Here is a 6,448-nt window from a genome sequence, read left to right on the forward strand (position 1 = left end):
GTAAGTTCAACTTATGAAATAAAAGATGTCTTATGCGGGGTGCTGGTGGCTCATGCCTATAATCCTAACTACTCAAGAGGCAAAGAGCTAAGGATTGTGGTTCAAATCAAGTCCAGGCAGGAAAGTCCAGGAGACTCTAATCTCCAATTAACCAAAACACTGGGAGGGGAACTGTGGCTCAAAGTGGTATAGCAATACCCTTGATCAAAAACACCCAAACCGCATAACCACCAAAAAGAACTGGAGAAAAAAGAAAGACAAAAAACGCAAACAGAACCCAGCAGTTTTTACCCTTCATCTCAGATTTGGACTTTTCTCAATCCAGTTATCAAAAAGCCCTAGAGTAGCTCTGCATGTGTGTGTGTGTGTGTGTGTGTGTGTGTGTGTGTGTGTGTGTGTGTGTGTCTGTCTGTCTGTCTGTCTGTCTGTCTGTCTGTGTGCTGGGGCTTGGGTGCTGTCCTTTAGCATTTTTGCTCAGGGCTGGTGTTCTACCATTTGAATCACAACTCGACTTCTGTCTTTTGGGTGGTTAATTGGAGGTAAGAGTCTCATGGACAATAGCTCTTGAATCATCAAAATAAACTAAATTGATGCATTTCATTCTCTCCTTTGATCACATTTGCTTTACACTTGAATCTTATGTTTTACAAACTAATAAACATTTCAATTCAGTTCACTATTTTTTTTGAGGGGTGTGGGTCATGGGTCTTGAACTCAGCCTGGGCCCTCTTCCTGAGCTCTTCAGCTCAAGGCTACCACCCTACCCCTGGGCATGGGCACTGTCCCTGAGCTAATCAGCTCAAGGCTTACTGCCCTACCCTTGAGCCAAGTCCCACTTCCCCTTTTCTAGAGGTTAATTGGAGATAAGAGTCTCAGGTCATTTTGTGCTCAGTTCACTATTTTTAATTAGTAACTTTTATTATTGTATGCAGAACTTTTAATGCAAGTATTTTAATCGTATTTGTTTATTTATTCTTTTTCCTTTCTCTTTTTTTTTTGCCAGACCTAGGGCTTGAACTTGGGGCCTGGGTACTCTCTTAGAGCTTTCTTAAGGGTAGAGCTCTACCACTTGAGCCACAGTGCCACTTCTAGCTTTTTCTGTGTATGTAGTACTATGCAATAGAACCTAGGGCTTCATGCATACTAGGCAAATACTCTACTACTAGGCCACACTCCCAGCACAAAATTATTTTCTTTACATGTGCATTTTATAAGCAACTGATCAAACTGAAAAATGATGAAGCTTTATAGCTCTAATGATATTTTATAAACCCCAGTACATTCATTATTAGTTAACTTGCTAACATAAAAGTATTTCCCATTCTTAGTTATAGCAGCATATTTTCTTCCAAATCCGTTCTATATACATTTAAACACATGATAAAAATTAGATGACTTATACACAGAAAAAGAAAATAACTGGAAATAACAATTCAAATATAAATAAATGAAAATGAAGTTAAAGAATATTTGACTTAAAAATCAATACAGCGTCCTTTTCGTTCCCAATGTCCATATTGGGTAGGTTCTGGGCCTCTGGGTCCACCCTTTTCTTTGGTAACTGGATTAATAACACCTGGAAATTTTTTCAGTTGTTCTTTCTCTAAAGATGGTGCATCAAAACGGCCAACTGGTAACTTTGGTTTCCTCATGGATTGTTTGACAGATTTAGGTTTTTCTCCTTGTGAAGAGCTTGTTTTTCTCGAAGAATGATAGAGAAGGGGTGACTCTGTCTTGCTCCAAGCCGAGGCTGAGAGGCAGAAGAGCAACGGTGCTAGCCTAGATGCGTTCATGGCGCCTCCAATCCCTCCCCTTTACAATATTTTTTTACCTTAATTTTGAGTTAGAACTCTAAGGTATTATTCATCTCAGCTACTGAAGCTTTTGATGTTCTCTTCATTGTTGAGTCCCAAGGAGAGTGTTCAGCCATCACATGCCACTGCCAGCCCCACTTGTGGAAACCAGGGGAGCTACAGGATCCAGGGAAACTCTATGCAGTCATGGTGGGAGGGTGTGTGTGAGGTCCTCAGGGCTAGCGCATGCCATGCTTCAGCACTGTCAGAAGATACAGCTGGTTCTCAACTTTCACATTATAACAAAACATCCTTGTGCCTAAGTGGTCCTTTAGAACTACGCGGTGAAGGGAGCGCCGGGAAATGTAGTTTTAGCTTAGCTTGGACACAGTTCTAGGTATGCCAGCGCAGAGTGGTGCACAATTTTACATTGTGGGAAAGATGTTGATGGAAACCACAGGCTCTCCTCATCTGCAGGAGGTCCTGCTGGACCACCGCCCCACCCCATCGTGACCATTATGCTCCTAGTCCATTGTCACAAGCCAGGAATGCTAAAGTAACTGCATGACCTGACTAGAAGCAACCCCAAGGGGAAGACAGATAGAGATAGATAGGTTTTGACAGGATCCTGCTGTCTAAGTGATCCGCTAGCTGCTGTTTAGACACACATGTTCTTGGTTCCCTCCCACATGCTGTCAGAGTTTGTTCAGTCGCTCATAGTTACTGAACCTGCTCACAAGCTCAGGGCCCCAGTGAGCAACCACATTCTGATGGTAGGACAGATCCGCCTGGAGCCTCACCCAGTCATGTCTTCTCAGTTGTTAGTACTGGGAGTGGATGGAGAAATATTGAGGGGCATCTTAGTACTTCAGCCACAAAATACCCCTGGATGGGTTTCAAGAGGCATCATTTTCTTTCTTTCTTTCTTTTTTTTCTTAATTGTATTTTATTGTCGGGGTAACATATAGAGGGATTATAGTTACATTCATTAGGTAGTGGGGATATTACTTTTTGAACATTGATACCCCTTCCCAGGTTTTTCCCCTACTTCCCCTTCCCCCACCCCTCCCAATCATCTTGTATTCCCCTTCCTTTCCCTATTTCAAATAAACAAACATGTATATATATATATATATATAATATACCAGGTATCAAAGTCAGATACAGTAACAACATGAGATAACCACAGAAGAGAAAAAAGAAAAAAGAAATAACTTCACATAGTACAGTGAGAACAATAATCACAAATTTAGACCTCTTGTTTCCATATCCTGGAGTTCATTTCGCTTAGCCTCATCCTATATGGCCATATGTACATAGCTCTTGAGCTACTGTGATCCTCTGCTAGGAGAATCCTAGAAGTATACCAGTGATTACAAATGAGGGAAACCATGGAGCCTATGTTCCTTTGGGTCTGTCTTCACTTAATAGGAGTTTTTTCCCAAGTCTTTCCATTTCCTTACAAATGGGAGCTGTCATTCTTTCTGAAGGTGCATCATTTTGTTCTTGCCATCTATTCTTTGCTGAGGTGACTGTGTTTGTTTTCTGAACCCATGAGTTCACTGAGAGCCCTTAACTGTTTCCTGTTATCTGTTCCCATGGATGGCTCTCAACATGGTTGCTGTTACTGGCTTTTAGCGGCAATACTCTTATTTAGTGTTGACACTAATTCTGCAGGAGGAGAAGGGCAGTCACAGCCTCACACATATCTTCTTCCCCATTGGTTTCTCCCTTGGTGAGATTTTTGAACAGTTTCTCCATGAGGAGGTGAACAGCTAACTTCAGGACCCCTTTGTCTCTCTCCACCTGAAGAATTGCACTTCAAAGATTTGATATTCTTTTGATGAACTATGTAGGGAAGAAAAGACACTGTCTTTTAAAACAGGAATGAGAAAGAATAACCTTTATCTCAATGGGAAATCCATGCTAAATTCTGATACATTAAGTTGTCCCCAGACAGGAATTTGCAAATGCTTACAGCTGTTTAATTTCAGTCGTCTCTATTGAAATCAAGCTGCTGAAGGCCCATAGACTTCCCAGGAGGGCAGCTGGCAACACCCTGGGCAGACATGGGCCAAAGACCTTGGAGCAGAGCATGGGAGGAAGCCTGTGGATGCCAAGGAGCAAATGACTTACTGGGTTTATTTCTAAAGACAGTGATGAGAAGATTGCATGTGTACATGCCAGTACTTTAGGAGACTTACTATGCAAAAGTAAACACAATCTAGGAGAAAGGAAGATGTATTTTGCTTAGATACTGAATTTCATTCATAGGGGAAGTACTAAAATGTATTAGTAAGATGGAAATATTTCCAGATTATTCTCTATGTGTGGAAAGAAGGAAGGAGAAATGTAATTAAAAATGAGACACGAAGTCAGGGGCTATCATCCCCCCACACACAATCATTTTCTAACAACAACAACAAAAACTATGGAAATCAGTGTTTTTTTAGAGGTCCCTTGTGAAAATGTAGAGAAACCTGTTAAATGTCCATTTTGGAAATTTAACCAGATTGAGACAAGAACATCTCATCACATATGCTAGAGATCATAGAACAATGCAGAAAATGGAGTGAGAGAACATGAACTAGGCACTTCTAGAACTCTCTATTCCTTCTGGTGTATACAGACACATTTGGGAATGATCTTCTTTCCAGATATTGATGGTGTGGTATCTTCATTTTCCCCCTCTACCTGAATAAACACTCAGGAGTTGATGCATGTGAAAGATCAGTGTGCTGCGTTGAAATCTAAGCCCAGGGTGTGTGGAACTCTCTAACCTCCTGATTTTGCAGTCACCTCCCTCTTCTGACGTCCCTTCTACAGCTGCTGTCACTGCTCTTTTTTACTCCCTCCTGGGATGTGATAGCCATAATTTTTTAAATTAAGAAGTCATTACAATGTTAGGATTTGCATTTTTTAGGTTAGTTCTTTCCATCTGTTTTCCATAAAAAGATACTTCTGCAAAGTACATTTGGCAAGGTTTTATTTAATAATAACATTAAAAAAAAACCCACACCCACCAGCAAAGGCAATGTTTATTATAAACAGAATGGGAAAAGGCGATGTTGCTGTTGTTGCATATTGCAGATTTTGCTTAGGATGAGGTGCAATGTTCCCTCTGGATTCTGGAAGGGGGATTATTAAACACAAGTTTCAGAGAGAACAATAATGGACTTGAGCAGTTATAACCACAGGGCCAGAAGACATGTAGGTCTGGAGTGCCTCCACGGGAATGATGCTGTCACAGAACCACCACGAGACCAGCTGCCTGCTCCGTACCTCAGAAGACGTGTGCACACAGCCAGTCCACCCATCATGGCGGTGAGAATATTGATGAGATGCAGTCCTGGCCAACAGTGTGCGATCTGTCATCTGCTTCTTCCTCTGCTTCTCAGAAGGCGGCTGTCTGTCCTCTGGGTTCCATGTCCTTCTACTTTTAGAACTCTCTGGGCACAAGAAGTCCTTCCCTTGCCTATGTCTTAACTCTGGTGGCCCAGTGGGTTTCTGTTTTACCTCTGCAGCTCCCAGGGAGAATGTCATTCCCTAATGTCCAGACAGCTGGTCATGGTGAGGGCCTAGATTAAGTCTGCTCTTTACTGCCTGGTCATAGATGTTTCTCTGAAAAGCTGGGACTTTTTACATGGAGGATCACAAAGAAGAAATGGAGAGGAGAAACTCGAGTACTCTCTTCATCAGTTGTATCAAGCCTTGAGAAACCATCCACCATAAATCCGCTCTCAGGATTTGCATGATACCTCAGTCTGTTGACCACCATTTACTAAATTCCTCCTTCTTCTAACCTCCTAGAAAGGAATTGCCACTCACCCCCTTTCCCATGTCTTCCTTCTCCTCTCTGAGTATAGTCACACAGGATCTAGGCAGAGCTGGTCCTGCACATGTTCACATGAGTGGTAAGGGCTGGCTACCAACATACAATTTTCCTATGTCTCCCACTACAGTTTTTTTTGGGGAGGTTGTGGGATTTTACACTGCACAATGGACCAGTAGAAGCATACTCTTGTGATGACCCACCCCTGGAAATCTCCACATGCTGTTCCATTCATACGTCCAGACTGCATCCTGAGGACCAATACTCTTGGGGAATGAAGAGACCAATCTGGAGATGCAAGCAAGCTGGAAGCACAGGGAAGAATTCAGCAGAAAGCCTTGTTGACTTGGCTGGCACTGAGTTCTAACAATAGTTGAGTTCAAATGCCCAGAGGTAGAATGCCCTTTTCCTGTTCACTCTGATCTCACCCTTTCCTATATGTGCCTGTGACTTCACTTGTTGATTTATCTGCCTGATTCCTACATTCATAGGAATTCATACCTAATTGTATTCTAAGTCTCTTCTAGTTTTCATAATGCCTCCCTCCACCATAGAACATTGTTAGACACAGTCAATGTTTTCTGTTTTTTTTTTTTTTTTTTTTTTTTGCCATGCTAGGGGCTTCACACAATCCAAGAAAGGCCAGCTCCCTAAAGCACACAGCAGATGTTTGGCAAGGCCAGCACTTGGAAGGACAGTGAAGGTGAGGGAGAATTGTCTTGTATCATTCTTTGGGAAAGTAAATTTGAAATGAATTAGTCTGGCTTGAAAACTGAACGCTGATGAATCGAATCAAAGATAGGATCAATATGTAGCCTTTAGC

The 6,448-nt window shown here is 42.0% G+C and overlaps 1 pseudogene; it reads right to left on the reverse strand.

The window, feature by feature from the left end:
- Positions 1-1,475: 1,475 nt before the first annotated feature.
- LOC150064683 (succinate dehydrogenase assembly factor 4, mitochondrial pseudogene) lies at positions 1,476-1,793 on the reverse strand (annotated as a pseudogene).
- Positions 1,794-6,448: the final 4,655 nt, after the last annotated feature.

This window comes from Megascapheus bottae, chromosome 4 (assembly GCF_031878675.1).
Source record: "Megascapheus bottae isolate mThoBot1 chromosome 4, mThoBot2.hap1, whole genome shotgun sequence".
NCBI lineage: Eukaryota > Metazoa > Chordata > Mammalia > Rodentia > Geomyidae > Megascapheus > Megascapheus bottae.